Genomic DNA, 21,328 nt, shown 5'->3' with positions numbered 1-21,328 from the left:
GTGCTGACAGCTCAGAGCCTGATTCTGTGTCTTCCTCTCTCTCTCCCTCCCCAGCTTGTACTATCTCTCTCTCTCTCTCAAAAATAAACACCAAAACATCTTTTAAAAATGCCCAGAAAGCTAGGAATAGAGGAAAATTGACTCGACATGGTAAAGGATATTTATAAAAAGCTCAGCAACCATCATACTTAATGGAGAAAGATAGAAGGATCCCTCTCCTAAGTTACGGAACAAGGCAAGGATGCCCACTTTCACCAAAGCTATTCAACATGGTGCTGGAAATCTACCCAGAGAAATTAGACAAGAAAAATAATAATAAAAGGCATTCAAATGCGGAAGGAAAAAATTAACTCTTTTTGCTTGCAGATGATGTGATCCTACCTATATAGAACGTCCAAAGAATTTTTTTTCCAAAGAGTTTTTTAAAAACTTACTAGAGCTAATGAATTTAGCGAAACCAATGGTGATGAAGAAATTGGAACACATGTACATTCCTGATAGAAACGTAAAATAATGCAGCCACTGTGGAAAATAGTTTCATGATTCCTCAAAATGTCAAACAGAATCACCAGATTACCCAGTCACTCCATTCCTAGATAAGTACCCAGAAGATTCGACAACAGGTGTCCACACAAAAAGTTGAACCGCGCTATTCACGGTAGCCGACAGGTTGGAACAATTCAAATGTCCAGCAGTGGGTGAATGGATCATGAGTTATGATGTACACATGCAAAAAGGTTGGGGTACATGCCACCATGTGGATGAATTTCAAAAACATTATGCTAAGTCAAAGAAGTCAGATGCAAACAGTTAGGTATTGTTTGATTCCACTTTTATGATATATTCAGAATAGGTGAATCCATGGAAAGAGAAAGCAGGTTGGTGTTTTCCAAGGCCTGGGACTAGCAGGGAATTAGAAGTGATACTTACTGGGTATACGTTTTTCTTTTGGGGGTATACACTTGAAATGATTAATTTTATGTTATTTGAATTTCACCTCATTGAAAACTGTTAGAACTCATGGTTGAATAATAAGTTAGGCAGTTTGAAAGGAAAAAAAAGTTTCCATTGGGCACAGGAATCTTCAGATAGAATTTTTGTAAAATATACAATATACCCTTTAATACCATCTACTTCCTTTCTGAAAAAGAAGTTGGGACAAATAAATGAAATGCTAATTGTTTCATCAAATCAACACTTATCTGGGCCAAACTTGAGGAAAAATATTCACTTGATGTGGAAAACATTCACTGTAGCAAGAGACAAGATATAATTATATCTCAGGGAAATAAAGTCTTCAACTTCATTATCAAACACATGGCTCAAAATGCAAAGATAGCTTTTCCTAGAAAATATTAAGAAAAGTATTTTTCTTATTATTTTTCAGAACAAGATCATAATGTGAAACTTGAATGTTGATGATATTCATACGTTTAGAACCAGACAGACGGTCATTCCAAAGTAGGAAAAAAATGACTTGCAGGTTTCATTGGTATGTTTTGATTTAGAGGGACATGGTCTAATCACCCACCCTCTGTTTCACCAATGTGATTATTTAAAAATAAATAAATAAATGTGAGAGTGTCTGTGCCAGCCCAAACTATATTATACAAGATAATAATCCAGAGTAATGTTATTTAGGAAGACATGAGGCCCAGCAGGAGAAGGCATTACCTACATTTTCAAGAGAGAAAAATCAAGTGAGGACTAATCTAGTTAAAACTAACATATTTTGGGGGGCGCCTGGGGGGCTCAGTTGGTTAAGCGTCCATCTTCGGCTCAGGTCATGATCTCGCTGTTTGTGAGTTTGTGAGTCATGAGCCCGCGTCGGGCTCTGTGCTGACAGCTCGGAGCCTGGAGCCTGCTTCGGATTCTGTGTCTTCTCCCCTCTCTGCCCCTCCCACGTTCATGCTCTGTCTCTCTCTGTCTCTCAATAATAAATATTTAAAAAAAAATTTAAACTAATATATTTTTTTTTAATTTTGTAACCTATACAGGACAAGTTCTTGGATATTTGATTTCAGAGATGGTTGGGATCTGAATGTCAACCAAAACCAATAGGACCTACCTTCTACTCGTCTCTTCTCTGACTCTGCTGTGTTGGCTTCATCCCAGGTTGCATGTGGCGGTTACTGATAGCACCAGCCTCATGCCATCGTCAGTATGACAAACAGGGAATGAAAGCATCTCTTCCCTAGGACTGCCATTCAAGTCCCGGACTCCTGGCAATGGGACCAAATTAGGTCAAGTGCCTATCCCTGTCCCAACATGAAAGTACTCGTTTAGCAGAGCGTGATGTCCGTGTTGGTGCTGGGGCATGGGTGGCCTGAGAGCTGCAGAGGGAATGGTCTTCCAGCAGAGCGCCAGTGGGTAGCGAGCAGAGACCAGAAGAAGGATGAGGACACGCAAGGGTGGGGAGGGGTCAGTGCAAGAATAACCCTGCAATGAGAGATAGGATGGCAACTTCTTGAAAACAGAATTACGTTCTTCCTGGGTTCCTCCTGCCCTGGAGACATCAGAAAGGATGTGGGGATGTGAGAGGGCCTTGGGTGGGAATTACAGGGAGTGAGTCAGGTCTCCAACAGTTCTGCCCACCCTGAAGCTTTCAGGGAGGGCAGAGACCCCAGTTTGACAACCAGAGGCAAAGGGGGATCTGGCAGAGAAGGTGGTGGGTCAGACAGAAATAGGAGACCGAGAGAGTTTTGGTTTTTCAGTAGCTGCGTAGAGGCCTCTGATGAATGCAGTGAACTCTTGAGGAGCTAAGAGGCCAGACACACTAGCCTGAGCAGAGTTTTGAGGTATCAGAAGTTTGCCGAAGAGACGGATGAGTTTATACACTGAGGTGCCTTAGGAATTCTCAGTAGCATGTGACTTCCGCAGGCCTGAAGTTTGAAATGCATGCCTCAAAACTGTGGTAGGCAGAATAGTGCCCGCCAGCCAGAAAAATGCCCATACCCTCACCGTGTGAGCCTGGGAATATGTTACCTTATGTGACAACAGGGATCTTGTAGACATAAGTGAGGTCAACGACTTTGAGATGTGGAGATTATTCTGGTTTATCCAGGTGGGCCAATCCGATGACATGGATCCTGAAGAGCAGACCTTTCCTGGTCATAGTGGGAGAACCAGAAAGATGGCAATGTGAGAAGGAACGCTGCACTGTTGCCTTTCAGGAGGAAGGAGCCACGAGCCTGGGAATGCAGGCAGTTTCTAGAAGCTGGGAAAGTCAAGGAATGCATTCTCCCCTAGATCCTCAGGAAAGGAATACAGCTTCCTGCCAACACCTTGATTTGAGCCCTGTGAGACCCATGTGAGCAGAGCTGTAAAATAATAATCTGTATTATCATATTGTTTCAAGTTTGTGGTAATCCTTGTGACAGCAATAAAAAACTAATACAATCGTTTACGGTTACTTATATAGCTACAAATCTATATTGAAATTCAGTGTGTGTGTGTGTGTGTGTGTGTGTGTGTGTGTGTGTGTTTAGCTACGATTAGGAGCGCTAATTGCTGGGGCATAGATATAATAAGCAGGGAGTCTTGGAACAGTCACCCACAGAAATCTTCCTTTGGCCATTTGAATCCCCTGACTTTCCTCACGGGAACTCCCTTATGTAAAGAGTTAAGGTAACAGAAATTAGTTCCAGGGGGAAGTTTGGAAAAAAAGTCATTGGCTACCAGCGCAGGAAGGGAATCACGGGAACAGCACTCTGCCCCTATGTGTTAGGTCCTATCCAATGCACTACCTCGTTTACTACTCCCTGAAACATGCAAGAAAGTTGCATTATTCCAATTTTACTAACGAAAAAACAGAGAGGTTATTTGCCCCTGTTTTTCTGTTTCCAAATTCTTGCTGATTCTACTCTCTTTGAGCCGCCATCTGGAGAAAAGTCAGAGCGATGTCATTGTGGCTTAATTTAAGGGCATTATGTCTCATCCCCAGTAGCTGCTTACACCAAGCAAGGGGTCAGCATAAACTGACGGGCAGGTCTTCTCTTGTGCTTTAGAAATCCCCATTCTCTTCACCCCCAAATCAATCAACCTCATAAATCCTCAGCACCATGCCAAGCACTGATGATAAGGAACTAAGAGATCAACAGTCATGGCTCTTTCTTCAAGGGGTTTGCAACTATTTGGAGAGACCAGGGCAGGAGTAGGAAAGTTGAAGAATGTTATTAAATGCTAAATGATACAGGGCTAGAAGTCCCTGAAAGGAAGAAGCACTGGGATCTGGGGAAATCCAAAAGTCTGTGCAGAGAAGAGAGAATTTGGACAGACTCGCCAATGGGGCTGAAGCCCGTGGCGCCTTCAGTTCCCGCCTGCACTTGTGTCTGACTTCCAGAGGGACTCCAGGCACTTGCTGGGTTCGGCGGACACTGCCCTGCTCTCAAGGTGCTCACGTTGTATGAGCTTGGGACAGGCCAACTGTGTTGAGATGTGATACGTGCACATCAAAGAATTTCGGTAAAAATTAGAGAAGGGAGTGTTATCCATCCTGATGTCATAGGGACAGGTTCATTCGGCTCCCATACCTTGGTCTGTTGTTTGTTTTTTAATAGGTTCTTGCCTGCAGTGGCTCCAACTTTGGTGGTTTCATCATGTTACTCACGAGGCACCGTCTTGCCAATTTGTAAGGTGAACCCCAGTGCTGGGCACTCCTGGGGTTCTGATGACTGAGAAGTACTGGATACGAGTGGAAATGAAGGGAATTAGCTGATGCTTGTGGCATTCAAGTTTCACTCCCATATCTGGAGGATAATTCTCTGATGAAATGAAAAGTATTTTGAATTTAGCCATGTAGAAGTTCCTTTGTATGAAGATTCACAGGCGTGCACGCATAACCGTGCACACACACACACACACACACACACACACACATTGCATTTACTCACCTAGCTTGTTCTGGGTCTATTCTGCATCCTGATCTGAGAGTAGTTAATGCCAAATGAAATGCATTTCAGAAAACTGGTCTCTTTGTGCCTTGTGGCCCTTGCAGACTTTTCTGCCTATCTCTTAACTGACGTATTTGGTTCTTTTTTTTCCCCCCAGGGAAACTGACCTTGTTTCTCTGGTAGCTAACTCTCTTTTCTACATAGCATTGGAATCCCACATTTTCTCTGCCTTCACTCCCTTGGGAGAATTTCACTGCACTACAGCTCCAGCTAATCCTCGTTTTTTTCTTTCCTTTGCTTTTCTTTTTCACCCTGCCAAAAAGACCTGTTGCCCAGGAAGCTTTGCCTGCCCCGCTGAGTGGCCTGCCCCGCTCTCTCTGAGAGCCGCCGGGCACGAACGATGGTACATAAAAATGGACAGAGTCTGCGGTGTCGTGTATTTTCCACGGGCAGCTACTTGCCTTAAGCCTTATATCTGGAAAGCCTAATTTGCAGAATTCACAAATCAGTCACGGTGGAAACCGTTTACAGGCGGCCAAAGCCAGAAGGGGTTAAGAACAATCTTTGAAGTAGGGTTGAGAAGATCAGTGGTACAGAAGAATTCAAAAAAAAAAATCTGAAATATTTTGAAAGTGTTTAAGTTTGCTTATTACAAGTCTTTTTCTCCAAGGTAACTGCTTTATATATGGTTGAAATTCTGAAATTATGCCAATTGAAATGTAAAATAATCAGAATTTCCTGCCCCATTCTTATTTGAATAAACCTTATTACACATTGCTTTTGCCCGTGAGTAGGTTATTGCAGCATTGAGTCAATATCGTTCACATGATTTAGATTAAATTACAGCAGCACGGGGCTCTTTTCTTTCTTTTCTCTCTCTGCTGAATATAAACTCACTACGATTTTCCTTTGGCTGGCATTTGCTCCTTTGACTTTCCCCCATATTCAAGAGATGGTGTATGCTCCAAACACATAACATTATCAACTTTAAGGGCTGCAATTGATTGAATATTTTGACAAATATACCTCTCTAATTCCTGAAGCCATATGGACGTGCAGGATGCCATATGGAATAAAGTACTCTAGCTCATGAAATGATCCAAAAGCATTTTTTTTTTTATTAGCGGTTATTTCCTTGAACTGAAAACTGATTAGATTTTGAATATTCCATCACTGGGGATAGTAATCTAGCCAACTATATATTCTTAGCGGCATCTTTAGTGATGGAAGTATGTTGCTGAAGTGGGAGTCCTTGATAGGGGTCACTACATTTAAACAAAATACCAGAGAAAAAGGCTTAAGGTATTCTTCGTATATCCACTAGGACTTTCTGCAGAACAACAGAAAACTCACAATTAGCTGTCTTAAACAATGAGAGGAACGGTATTATCTTGCGTAACGGGATGCCTTGGACATTCTAGTAACGGGCTGGTTACAGCAGGGGCTCGGTGATGTCACTGAGAGCCAGGCCCCTTTCTGTCTTTGCTGTCTCTCCTCCCGGGCATTTTAGCTCTGTTCTCCAGCTGGCTGGCCTCACTGTTGCCAAATGGCTATTTCAACCTGGATGTGACATCCACCCGTGACAGTGTCCAAGAGAAACAGCTAAATATCTTCCTCCCTGTCGCTTTTTATAAGAAGAAATCCTTTTTCAAAAATAATTCAGCAGATACTTCCTCACACTTCATTCTGAGTTACGCCACATGCCCGTGCCAAAAGTAACCACGTGTAAGAGACTTGCGGCTTCTGTGACTGGCCCAGGGAAAGCCTGTGGCTATAGGACAAAGGAAGACAGAGACCCTGAGTCAAACTGATGCTTTCTTAGAAAGGAAGAAGGAGGCAAGAGCTCCGTTGAGCCTCACAACCAACAAGATTTGCTACACTCTTATATTTCTTTATATTTAGAAAATTGACTTGGCCAGACCACCTCCAGGAAAACCTGCTGGGTAAATTCTTTTACATGGAGCAAATAAATGGAATTACCTCCAAACGCCGCCAGAAAAATATTTAATTGAAATGTGAGGCATTTCAGCCTCAGTGTTTGTTGGAACTGACCTTTCCAGGACTACGGTGTCTATTTCTCAGGCAATATCTTACGGAAAATGAAAGGTATGCAGGATTGGTTGTCTCCTTCATTGCTAAATGGCTGTAGGAGTGTTTTCAAATCACTAATCTCTAATCTGCAATTCTTTTTCTATTGGTAGGATGTGAGGCTTTTCAAATGTCCTCTGAGAAATGGTAACGATGGAAAAAGTAAGACAAAGGGCACCCAGAACAGAAGCTCCTTTTGGTAGAACAGGCACAAGACTGCCCATGGAACTGAAGATACAAGCTTCCTAGTCTACCTTGACTGTTGAGTCAGCATGGTGGCCCTTTGAACAGAGTTCTGTTCTGAACAGAGTTCAGAAGTTCTGAAGTTCTGAAGTTTTTTTCTTTGTGACATTTGCACTAAGTTTGGACTGGCCTATCTCACGGTAGGGCAATGAAAGGCCTGGGATTTGATATCCCTAATATCTCCATAAACTTGTTCTCTGATTCACTGTGTGAACTACAACTTACGCTATCAGGAACTCCAAGTTTTTATCCACGGGGGGTCGGTGGTGGGGGGTGGCGTGGTACGCAGTGATTTCTAAATTTGAATTTAGCTGTATCAGTCTGTGATAGTCATTTGCATTAAAACAAATAGAATCCCTCAAAAGGTCCAGTGTAGGCAAATCACGGTGCCCGACCAAAGCTCAAATCCATAGACAATCCCTGATATTAATATTTTTGACTGTAGCTTTCAAGTAAATATGACAATAAAAGTCAAAATTTCAGCAAATTACACTTTGCAATTGATAGATTCCACCCCTAAATGGATTTCTCCAACCCTTATTTCCTCAAACGTTAAAGAGTTGCTTGTTTATTTGCTTTGTAAGTAAAATCTGACTTTAATCTTTGGCTACCAAGTATTGTCTTGTAAGAAGTCTAGGTTTTAGAAGTAAATATACAAAACAACTGGAAGCCATTAGAGTTTATCTCTCCTTGTCTAACACTTTATTAAATTTCAATCTCTAAACTCTAAAGTCACAAAGAGAACATTTTCTATCAAGGTATACGCATGAGAAAAGAAACCATAATATTTATAACCTATTTGTGTGTCATCTGCTCTCATTTTTTTGTTCACAATTCATTTTGATTCATCTTTATATTACGTATTGAAATTCTTTTATCCCATTAACACCCTTTCTTTCAGAAATCTGTAAATTAGCATAATTAAGAAACATATTTTTTAAGCACCGGCTTCTGAAATATTCATTACGAACCTGCTGGCTATACTTGTCCCTTTTCATATTTATATAATTAATTAAGTATCTCTCTTCTAATACATACATTTTCAAATAATTTATTAATACTATTCAGGTTTTGACTTGTCTATTTCTTCTTTCCTCATTTAAAGGAAATGGTTTTGCTCGTCAGAGTCTCTCTCACCTTTTAATTTTCTAATGGACTTGGAGCACTTGACAGTGAAAGTTGGACCATTCTTCCACATTGCTAACGAGAGAACATGGCAATACATTTAGAAGAACTTGAGGAGGGGACTAGCACTAAATAGAAATGTGTCATGATAGAAACATGTAAGATGCATGGTCCAGAAGCTAAGGTCTAGGGTATTCATGGAGGCAGGGTAGTGCCTGCTTTTATTTTTTTTTTTTTTTAATTTTTTTTTCAACGTTTTTATTTATTTTTGGGACAGAGAGAGACAGAGCATGAACGGGGGAGGGGCAGAGAGAGAGGGAGACACAGAATCGGAAACAGGCTCCAGGCTCCGAGCCATCAGCCCAGAGCCCGACGCGGGGCTCGAACTCACGGACCGCGAGATCGTGACCTGGCTGAAGTCGGACGCTTAACCAACTGCGCCACCCAGGCGCCCCGTGCCTGCTTTTAAAGATCACTTGAATTCTGATTTTGGTAGGTAAGACCCACCTACTAGTTTTTCACGGATGATTTAATACAAGTAATCCTTGTACAATTCCCAAGGTCTAAGTTTCTGTATTAGAAAAAAACCTGAGCTGGGGCTAGCCACGAAGCCACGTCTGGCTCAGAGGATGAGCCAGCATCATTCAGTCAGCTGTGACAACTTATTATCAGGGCACCCGACCCCGATAAACCATCGTAAGCTGTCTAGAGTTACCAAGGAAGAACCACAATTATATTATAGCTGTGTTTTAGTAATGCGTTAGTCGCCTTTGGTGTTTTCACCCAACGAAAATCGTTATTAAAAAAGGAAAAGAGGAAGTTGAGAACTTGGCACCACTTCTCCAAGTGTTCCCAGACCTTGAGTCTTCCTTAAATGACTAAATTGCTATGGAAAATTCATTTCATGCTTGTTTACCCTCCAAAATCCCTTAGCAGGATGGCTAGGAAAAATTAAAATTGGGTATGGTCATGACGATGCCAAAAGCTGCAGCTGATTTTCCTGAATAGGACTTCCCAGATATATATGAAAGTCAGTGAAATTTTACATAGATTTGCTGATTCTAGGGAAGCATGCTGCTACATTAAACCTGACCAACTGTCAGAGAGCAATCCACAGGCACCCACTGGAAATTAGCTAGACTCCTCGTTTAAAATACCAAAACATGATATCTATGCCGAGGAAGCAGCCTGATATTGTATACCTATGGCGCCTCAGAAATACTTTCAGTTAAGGGGAGCTTGGGTGGCTCAGTCTCTTGAGCCTCTGACTTCGCTCAGGCCACGATCTCTCGTGGTTCTTGAGTTCAAGCCCCACGTAGGGCTCTGCGCTGACACCTCGGAGACTGGAGCCTGCTTCAGATTCTGTGTCTCCCTCTCTCTCTGTTCCTCTCGCGCTCATGCTCTGTCTCTCTCTCGATCTCTCTCAAAAATAAATAAACATTAAAAATTTTTTAAAAAAGAAATCCTTGCAATTAAAAAATTATACTTCTAAAAAGACCCGGACGGAAAGTTACACTCTCTTCCCTTGTTCCAGCCATTGTTTTAACAAATATTCATACAATGCACATGTCAGACCATTGTCCCAGTTGGGGAGACAAATGAGCAAACACAAAGAAGATAATGCCACATATTGAAAAGTGCTAAAAAGAAAACAATGGGAGAGGATATAAAGTATATGTGCTTATTTTTTTTCTGGTGGGGATCTATCAGCTGCAATTGCATGGCTGATCTTCATACAAGGTGACAGAGGAGATGACACTTAAGCTCAGACTTGAATGACAGACACGAATAAGCCCTTGGAATATCTGGGCAGAGGTTTTTTCCAAGAAAAGGGAACAGCTGGTTCAAAGGCCCAGAGACTGGGGAAAAATATGTTGGTGTATTCAAAGGCAGCAAGAGCACTGTGTGGAGTGAAGGTTGTACTTGGTTTGGGGTTAGGAGATAAAGAAGAAGAATGAGTCAGAATCCAGGTCAGTGGTAAGCTCTGAAAAAGAGTTTGGTTATAATCCGGAGTGTGATGGTGAGATGCAGGAATTCTTAGGTAGGAGAATGAGTCATGAATGTAAAAATCCTTCTGACTTTACTGGAGGAAATGAATTATAGAGGAGCAAAAAAAGAAAAAGTAAAAGAAGGAGTCAGTTACAAGGTTATTGTCTATTATCTCGAGGCAAGAAATAATGGAGTCTTAGACATACATGGTAGAAATGGGGCTGATAAGTCATAAGTTCAGGCTATATTCTGAAGATACTTTCCAAAAGATTGCTAAGAGTTCAATGTGGAGACATGTGGGGAAGGGAAAGGTCATGAGTGATCTGGGGGGTCCAACTTGAAGACTTGCTTGTTAGTGGTGGAATTAATTGCTACAGGGGAGGCTGAGAGAGGGATGCACTGGGGAGTAGAGAATCAGGATCTTTTTTTAATTATTATTATTAAATGTTTATTTATTTTTGAGAGAGAGACAGAGCACAAGTGGGGGAGGGGTAGAGAGAGAAGGAGACACAGAATCTGAGGCAGGCTCCAGGCACCGAGCTGTCAGCCCAGAGCCTGATGTGAGGCTTGAAACCATGAGGATTATGACCTGAGCCAAAGTCGGACGCTTAAGCGACTGAGCCACCCAGGAGCCCCAAATCAGGATCTTTCTTTTGCACCTGTAAATTTTTTAACATTTATATTTATTTTTGTTTATTTAAGTATTTATTTTTTATTTATTTTTTTTTTATTTTTTACTTTTTAAAATTTTTTTTTTCAACGTTTTTATTTATTTTTGGGACAGAGAGAGACAGAGCATGAACGGGGGAGGGGCAGAGAGAGAGGGAGACACAGAATCGGAAACAGGCTCCAGGCTCCGAGCCATCAGCCCAGAGCCTGATGCGGGGCTCGAACTCACGGACCGCGAGATCGTGACCTGGCTGAAGTCGGACGCTTAACCGACTGCGCCACCCAGGCGCCCCTTAAGTATTTATTTTTAAGAGAGAGAGCAGGGGAGGGACAGACAGAGAGAGGGACAGAGGATCTGAAGAGAGCTCCATAATGACAACAGATAGCCCAATGCAGGGCTTGAACTCATAAACCGTGAGATCATGGCCTGGGCCAATGTCGGTTGCTTAACTGACTGAGCCACCCAGGAGCCCCTGATTATTTATTTATTTTTGAGAAAGAGAGAGAGAGAAAGAGAGGAAGATAGAAAGAGAGAGAGAGCATTAATGGGGAAGGGGCAGAGAGAAAGGGAGACAGAGAATCTCAAGCAGGCTCCAGAGAATCCAAAGCAGGTCCTGCACTGTCAGCACAAAGACCAATGTAGGGCTAAAACCCATGAGCAGCGAGATCATGACCTGACCTGAAGTCAAGAGTTAGATGCTTAACCGACTGAACCAGCCAGGTGCCCCTATACGTGTAAAGTTTGAGATGCAAATATCAGAGTAGATATTTCAAGTAAATATTTGGATATGTGACTCTGGAGACTTAGAAGACATATACACTTGTGGAACTGCTTGGAATTGCCTACAAGAGAAAATGTAGCTTCTCAACAAAATGGGACCCATCAGGGAGGAAGAAAGCAGTAAAGGAGGCTAAGAGTAGCAGTAGGAGGGGTGCCTGGGTGGCTTAGTCGGTTAAGCATCCAACTCTTGATTTTGGCTCAGGTCATGATCTCACAGTTCATGAGTTCAAGCCCCACATCAGGACCTGCACTAATAGTGTGGAGCCTGCTTGGGATTCTCCCTCTCAATCTCTCTCTCTCTCTCTCTCTCTCAGAAATAAATAAACTTAAAAAAGAAAAAAGAGCAGCAGGAGGAAAACCAGGAGTGTTGCATCATGATGCAAGTGAAGAGAAGACAGAGGGAGTGAGCCAACGTATCAGCTGTTGCTGAGGTACTTAACTCCAAGATGCCCCAGGTAAGGGGATTTTGGTGGGGTAAGGACAGAATCATGAGTGGAATGGATTAAAAAGAGAATAAGAGGTGAGAAAATGGAGATGACAAATACAGACAACTTACTGTATGGTGTTTTGGGTTTTTTGTATATTTGTTTACCTTGAAAAATAGCAGAAACATGAGGCTGTAGCTGGGGGCAGGATGTCTGGACTCTAGGGAGATGTTTTACGTTTTCTCTTCAAAACTGGACACTGTGGTGAATTTGTGGTATATACGTGTACATAGAGATGGCAAATAACAATAATAATACCCCAAATTGGAAAATCCTTCCCAAGAACTTCCTTTCAAAGAATGAAAAAGCAAACTGTAAGCGACCTAGGGGGGAAAGCTCCTGCCATGGGTACCGGGAACAGCTCGGACATCTCTGCATTGTAGAATCAGTCTCCCAGCTGTGGTCATGTGGCCCTTTAGAGAGGTCATTGCAGATGACAGAAACACTCAGGAGACTGAGGATTCATGAGTAAGAGAAGGGGCTTTGAAGCCAAGCTTTTGGAAGCTCAGAACTGCCTATATGATACACATAGGCTCAAAAGAATTTGCCAACAAAGCAAGATTTTCTGGACTCATTCATTCATTCAATAAATATATAGTAAGTACCACCCAGTATGTGCCATTTACTCTGCTAAATACCAAGGATAAAATAGTAAGTAAAACGGACATGCTTCCTGTATGCTTTGATAGGCTTCATTATATTGGTGACAGGTGGACTTTATCTTATGGCTATATATATATATATATATATTCACACAACCTTGCATGCATGCATGCATGCATGCATGCACTAAACTAGCATTATTTTGGATAAAAAATTCTATAACAGCCAATGTGCTCTGAAATTTGCATTGCTTAAAACTCATAGAGCAAGGCTAATTTTCATAGACACTCAACCCCCAAATTACTGTAGGAATTATTAGACTTCCCCATAAAGACTGAAGACAATGGCAAATTCTAGAAAAGAAAGCAAATATGGAGTGTCCTCTTTGTACTCAATCTTTGGGATTCACTGGTAAATTTATTTCAGGGGAGGGTATCAGACAAAGAAAAACTTTGTGGCGTAGGCTGAAGGTCTAAATGATTAATACCTTTGACTCATGATGACCATTTATTTGTTCACTACTTCTCCAGTGAATTCTCTTTGCAAACCAATGAAGAGCAGCTCTTCCTCCCCACCCCCCCTTACGTGTTCTAGTGTGACATGCTCCAGGGTTCCCACTGGACTCCAGCTGAGGTAGAACGTCTGTTCTAGCTGTTGGTTTGGCCCTTCTTGTATCCACCAAAGTGAATAAAAACAGCTACATGATCCCAAGATATACCTACTTAATTCCAGCAGCTTATGGGAGACCAGAAAATTTGTAAATGGATGGTTTGATATTATTGCAAAACAATAAAGGCCTGGGGGAATAAAAAGGAGAGTACTAGTGTATTGTTATATTATGTTCATTAGAAACATAGACCCATATACAAACTAGAAACATTTTAAACCTAGGATATATACATATGTAAATTATTGGTAACTGTTAGTTCTTGCCTTGGGCGAGGGATTCATGTATACTCATGAATCATGGATGCTTCTTACGGCAAATGAAAAAGAACAATTTAAACAAAAGGGGACCTTGCAAGGTCGATGCGGAATAATTAAAAAAATGAAATTAACCCAGTTCTATGTACTAGAGTTTCTAAAATTTAGATTTTTAAAAGCTTGAGTCGGTGATGATGATATTAAACAATATTTTTAAATGTCTCCCTAACCACCATGTGTCATTCTATATTATCTAAAATACAAGACACCGCTGGAGTGCAGTTCAACATTACTCATATTGGATATAAATCCCTGTTTTAAATATTATTGATCATTTACGTATTTCCTTTTTTCAGCCTCTTGTCACTTAGCTATGTTAAATGTCACAATGTGGCTGAGGAAGATCTTTGCCAGGAGTGTCATATCCCAGCTCTTCCGTTGACTGGTGCAACGTGGGCTTATGTCACCAGCTGTATCTTAAATCAGAGGTTTCTTTACAAGAATAGTATAGATCATTTGTCCATTTTGTGCTGGTGAGTCTGCTCAAAACTACGGGATCCATGTCTTATGTCTGCTTCCCTAGGTGCACAAACACTGCACTAGGTACTGATGCATTGGGCATCTTTGTGAGTGAAACTTCCCTGTCCATGGCTCCAGATGGAAGAGTTTTTCTCCCTCAGTTTACCATGGACACCGTATGGTCTCATATGGGATTGATATACAGGTGGAATGCAGTATTGATTGTTAAAATAGCCAAATCACTTTCATTCTGGATGTAAATAGCCACTCTCCTGGGCCTCCCAAAATACCTACTAACCTGACTCTCCCCCTAGACTTCATATCTCCCCAAGATAGAGCATCTAAGCATCAACACCTGCAGCTCTGTGGCTGGTGCTCGTCCTGATCAGTCTGACTGGTCAGTGTACATTTGGGGGATACATCCCTGATCCTCTGACATTCCAACTGGGTGAGAGGGTGAGATAGTTTATATATTAAGTCCCAGTGAAACTCAAATTCTTTTTTATTTAAGTAAATATAGACAGAAATTAATTATTACACTCTCTTCCCAAAGCCCACCTTAAGACCTTTGGACTTAATCTAAGGGTTGTTTGTTTGTTTTTGAGATTACAACAAAGAAATCGCTTGTGATTTTATAATCCACAAATAGAACACTCCAAATTCATTTCTAGGGTTTCATATATAAAATTCCACTTCATAGACAATGTTTTTCAGAAATATAGCTGTTCTAAGCACAGTTATTGATGCTTTTATATACAAAAAATGTTTATATGAACAGAAATAATGGAACTAAAATGGAACAAATTTAAATCCAATCCTTACTGCTTGATCTTATCAGCTTGATAAGAGGAGGCTCAAGGTCACGAAATTAAGGGTAATTCTAAATATGTGAATTCTTCAGCAGTTGATCATATTTACACATTTGGACTTTCTATTTGGCTGAATACTCTGTGGGCAATTTTTCTACTTCTGCTGAATTAATTCAATAATGTCACTGCTTGAAATAGCCCAGGATATAGAAAAATGTCAATGATTTTCAAAAATGTCACCTTTCCTATGTGGAGAATGGCATTTTGTTTTCTTTCTTAAAAAAAGAAACAAAAATAAAGCATTTGTATTAAAATATTCGCTGTGAAGGCACCTAGGAATCTGTGTGTTACCCCACTGATAGAAACTAATTGATCTTCAGATGAGTTCGTTGGCCTTACCCAAATGAGCAGGAATGTATTGGACCATCAAAACCTTTTGGACAGTTGTTTTTGACTTGAGTATAGCACGATGAATAAAACTCTCCCAGAAGGAACTCATTATATTTAGAATGTTCTCTTTTTAGCTAAAGGACAAAAAACTCGGGTTTATTGAAGGCCATCGAGTCTTCCAGTTTCTAAAGGGACGAAGAGAATAAGCTAATTTTGAACTCAAAACAGACCATCTTGGTACATTCCATGAATTCTGTTGTTTTGAGAGAGGATTAGTAACGAGCATAAATGTTTCTCTCCGTGCAAACACATCTGAGATTCAGGAAAGTAAAAGCCCCAGATCAAATACAAACCCCCATCAAATGAGCCCGTAAAAGCACTAAGGACATCAAAAGCAATGTGTAGTCCACACATCAAAACAGAACAAAAATCAAATAAAATCCTCGATACCTAGCAAGATTCTGTTTTAATGAAATAAATCATATACAGCATTGTGGATTACACAGACTCTCGGGTAAGTTTGCATTGTAACTGCTATTTTGATATCCATAGGTTAATGGACAAGAAGAAAGGAAAGAGTGCTATCAGCCATGCACCTGCTAAAGAGAGGCTGGAGGGGGGGAAAAAGTCACAACCATAAATAATAATAGAGAGTCGATTTGCCAGGTAGTTTTTTTTTACAGTATTGCATTTAGTCCTTTCAGCTACTGTAACTGTTAGGTGTTACTAGGGGTCCCGTTTTGTTAAAGCGTGTAGAGACCAAATATGTTGTCAGGGGCCAAACAGGAATGGATTCTGCTTTGAAAGGTAAGCTATTCATGTGCACACCGGTGCTAGGCACTTTACATGCAATACTTCATTTGACCTCAGCAACATTAATCTTTATCCACATGGTTGGAAGTTCAAAAAGTATATTTAGAAAGAATAAATGTCGTCCAGGAAAAGTTAACTGCTTTTTATGCCTGGGTCAACACCGTGCTGGAGAGAAGGAAACAGCAACGAACGGAGCCAGAGATCAGACCAGAGGACACTGGGGTGCCTGGGTGGCTCAGCTGGCTGGGCTTCTGACTTTGGTTCAGGTCATGGTCTCCCAGTTCATGAGTTCGAGCCCCATGTCAGGCTCTCTGCTATCAGCACAGAGCCTGCTTCCCATCAAGTCCTCTGTCTCCCTCTCTCTCTCTGCCCCTCCCCTGCTTGCACTCTCCCTCTCTCTCTCTCTCTCTCTCTCTCAAAGGTAAATAAATATTTTTTAAAAAGGTTTTTTTAAATGTAACATCACCGACCACAGCCAGGGAGAACACTATTCCTACAACATATGGGATAAGTGTTAGAGTATTCCCTAATTCTTAAAGGACAGCATTACTCTAGTGGGCATGAAGACTTGGGGAATATCCAGACATCTGGGTTCAAACAAATGAGTTAAAAGAAGTTGATGAAAGTTTGACAAAGGCCCTTCTGTCCCTCAAAGGCATGGAAATAATTGTGGCTTTGTTTTCTTTGACACAGCAAGCATTTTCTGCTAATAAATCTAATTGGGATTAATTCAGGAAGTATCACCCCAGATTTCAGAATAACACATTTTTTTTATTAGAGAAGAGAAAGTGTACAAAGCTAGTATCTTTTAAAATAGTCACTTTACTGGAAAAGCAATTATAATATCATCGCATGAGTTAATTTTGGACATTGGTACACTGGCTGGTCTCATTTCCAAAGAGCATGATCTCCTGGTAACTGTTATCAGTTAGGCTACATTTGGCTGCAAGGAATAAGAAACCCCAGTAGAGTGAACTAAAAAGCCAGGAGCTTATTTCTCTCCATGACAGGAAGCCCAGTGGAAGGCAGATGCTGGAACAGGTTTCTGGACTTCATGATGCCATCAGGGGTCAAAGGCATAGGTGTGGCTACATCTCCAGCATCACATTCATGTTTAAGGTCAAAAGGTGGAGACAGACAGGAAGATCAGAGGGTTTTGTCTCAAGAGATTTTGTCTTGTTATTCAGGGAAAGAACCTCTCCTCCTATCCATCTCCTGCCCCATACCCCCTGTCCCTGCCCGTCACCTGCAAGTAGATCCCCCTTTAGGTCTCATTGATCATACTGAGCATATATGCACACACGCCCACTCTTGAACCAGTCATGCCAATGGGAAGGAGATTAGGGTAACTGACATCCAACAGGACTCACATTTGGGCTGGCCTGAACCTTGACACAAGTAGTCTCAGCCAGATGCTTGACAAAGCAAAGTTCCATTTACAGGGATTCCTGGAGTGGGGTAAGGGTGGATGACTGCTGAGTAACCACCAAGCATCTGCATATCAATGACAGAATTTTTATTTTACAAAGTGTAGTAGTAGTTCCATTGAAAAATTAGTGTAAATTTCTTTATTTGAAGGGACTAGAACAACAAAAACATCATTTTAAAACGTCTGTATTTACCTTTAGAAATAAAACAAGGACTGGGACCACACGTGTGGAAGCCAATTGATACGAAAACGTAATTTAGGACTTGTGATTTCACTTTCCTTACAATTAAATTATGCCTGTTCCAGACCAACACGTTCTAATCTGCAGTTTTGAAATATGCAAAGTGCTTCTTATACTAAGAAAATGGGATGATTAATGTCATTACTACACATGCTGCCTCCTTTTTCTAGTAAAACATCAGTTTCCTTCCATGGCATCAGTGTCGCGCCATTATTTCAAAAGGCCATGACCTAGAACTATGTATTTTTGAAAACAAAATCCTAGACAGCACTTACAATGCGTAAATGTACTCATTTATATATAATGAAATGTAGAATTCCTAAAAGGCAACTATAATTAATACAGAGGAAGGAGAAACGCCACTGTCAGATTGTAGTTGTTATTTACTTCAATAAGACACCATTACTTAAGTTTTAAAGATCCGATTAATGTTTTATTATCCTTATTGTAAACAACGGAAGTGGTAACATCAGAGGATAAATGTGAAGAAAAAGGGAGAACATTTCAAATAGCCTCAGTTTAAAAAAAAAATGCTGCTTACAACTTAATCATTTTGATTCTGTGACATTAATAATTTATCAGAAGCTGCAGCCTGGGGGGCCGTTCACTGTGTGTAATTTATCTTGTGGAATCACTGCTGATGGTCAGTTAACCTAGTATGTCCTGAGTGACTCGGCTTGTTAGAAGAGAATTTAGTAACCGTCCGGCAGTTGGCTCCCTGAGAAATTCCATCAACTGCCATCCTCCACAGAAAGTTCTATGGGAGTCATGCTAGAAACAGTACGGGCTTAGATTAAATACTAGATTGTGCTCAGGTAGCACTTACATAAATCCTCAATGGCAGTGCCAGATGTTTCCTGATAGCAGTGTACCGAGAATGCACAATTACAGGGCTCTATTAGGGTAATATGTTTTTATTCTTAAACCATGCAAACACATCTCAGTCTTCCAAGACCAAAGCGTACTTGTTTTTATAACTCGAGAGCCCTCAGAGTCACAGAATTTCATGTGGTATTTATTGTGGGCATCAATCAGAAAGTGTCTCTTTTGATTAAGAAAGTGAATGTATATCAGAACCAGAATTTTCTTATAATACCAAATAAAAAGCAGGGGGAGAGCTCTACAGGTTTCACCAGTGGCCTTTGTAGTAGAGCATCGGTATTTGTGAGAGATATAAGCAGGAGAGGAACACTGAAAAAAATAAAGCAAACGAACAAACAAAAACAACTAAAGGGTTTGAGATCCTTAAGAAATACCTATTTATAAGAGATTAGTTTTCTACCTTGGTAATGGGTAGAATTAAGCAATTTTACTACTGGACTAATTTGGAAACATTCCTTTTATTCCATAGCACGGGAAATTTGAGTGACTGACTGTCATTGCCGGTGGGAAGGAAACTAGGGTAACTGACATCCATCGGGACTCATCTTTGGGCTGGCCTGGAAGGTCTGCGGACCTTGACTTCAAGCGGTCTCAACCAGATGCCTGACAAAGCAAAGTTCCATTTGCAGGCAATCTGGGACATGTTTCCCAGACTAAGATAGTGATTGGGCTAATCTGCTATCAGAAATCATAGTTGGTTATCATTTCTCAGTCTTAACCAAATGTCAGCTGCAAATAACAGAGCACCATGTCAAGTAGTGGGTTATTTGGGTTGGGTTTTACCAAATTGTGTAGAGAAAGCACTCTCCCTTCAGTCCCGCTCTCAGTGGCTGGCTGAGTCCTCGCAATCCAGTAGGGACTCAGGGTGAGAGGCAGTGCTCCAGTTCACTCCATCCTTTCCTACACAGCAGCGGTAAAGGGGGTTGTGCAACCTGCCTGCTTGATTGGTTGGGAACTTAAACTAACTGGGAAGATCCTGAAAGGATTGGGTTTTTTTTTTTCTCCACCCTTGACCAGACCATTCACATGTACATGTTTTTCATTTCGGAAAACTGCTAAATTTTGTTCTAAGGAGTGAGGATGTTATGGAAACCATGAAGAGTTACTAAGTCATGAAATTGACTTAGTCATTTCCTTGAATGCACCCATCATTTCTTGCCCCACTACAGACCTGTCCTGATTTTAAAGCAGAAGCATTGATCTGCATATTTGTTGAGGCCTAAGGAAAAAGGTGGAGTCTCAGATTAAGTCTCTTTCAGTTTAGTTGTCATGATTTGGAAACAATGCATGTAACAACCTTTTTATCATCATGGAAAAAGTTGTAAAGGTATTGCAATATTTATAACTGATATTGTGTTCATGGTTTAGAAAATGCCTTGGAATCCTCTCATAGGTTTTGGAGAAAAACCTCATGTTTTGATTTGTCGGGAAGGAAGGAAGGAAGGAAGGAAGGAAGGAAGGAAGGAAGGAAAAAAGGAAGAGAGAGTGAGAGAGTAAGGGAGAGGAAGAAAGGAGGGGAAGGGAGGAAGGGAATGGGGAAAGGAAAAGGGGAAAGGGAAGGAGATGGGGAAGGGTAGGAAAGGAAAGGAAAGGAAAGGAAAGGAAGGAGAAGGATCTAGGAAGGTAAGGAGTTACACAAGAGAAAGAATACGAAGGAACAGGGAAGTAATGTATGAAATACAAAAGAGAGAGAGAGAGAGAGAGAGAGAGAGAGAAACTGACTCAGGAATGAACTGAATTAGAGCAAGCAGTCCTCCATGTGTAAGAATCTTGCCAGTGAACTTTGCAAGTCTCCAAAGTAAGACGGAGATACAAATGCCCACTAGGAAACAGACACAAGGAAAACACTTTTTTTAATCCAGAAAAAGAAAAATGATATGTTGTACATGCACCGACTGTCTATATAGTGCCAACTGCGTTCAAAAGCTCATCTCTCGAATCAAAGCCATGCTTGCTTGGACTCTGCAGAGCAAACAAAGCTGTTTGAAGATAATTATGCTCTAATCCATCTGTAGTCTCCTTGTAGGTGTTTGGGACAGTGAACTCCATAGCCGGTAGGAGACTCTTCCCTAATATTCTGGGTCCGTAGGATTGCCGGCTAGAGACTCCAATTTAAAAGCAATGGAGTGAAGGAGGCACTTGCTAGTCTCTGGAGTTTTCAGATACTTGATTCGCCACCTCATTTCTACCTTCTCCTCAAAGCTGAGAGCGGAAAGAGATTTTGCCTCTTGGTGATAACTGTACTTCTGCTGTGGACACTTTGCACGGAAACATTCAAGGCTTATTTATCAGCAACAAGGTTATGATTTTCCTTTCTCTGTTTCCTCTTTCCTTGTTGCCATATTTGCCGAGAGAGGATTGGCAAGGCATTCTTTTCAGTACGCTCCCTACTCAAGGACTTGATTAGCACATTTTTGCCAATAACGCAGTCGGTAATTAGTTTTTA

This window comes from Puma concolor, chromosome A3 (genome assembly GCF_028749965.1).
Source record: "Puma concolor isolate L17-30 chromosome A3, mPumCon1.1.hap2, whole genome shotgun sequence".
NCBI lineage: Eukaryota > Metazoa > Chordata > Mammalia > Carnivora > Felidae > Puma > Puma concolor.
The sequence above is the reverse complement of the archived record's forward strand: the minus strand, read 5'-3'. Positions refer to the sequence as shown.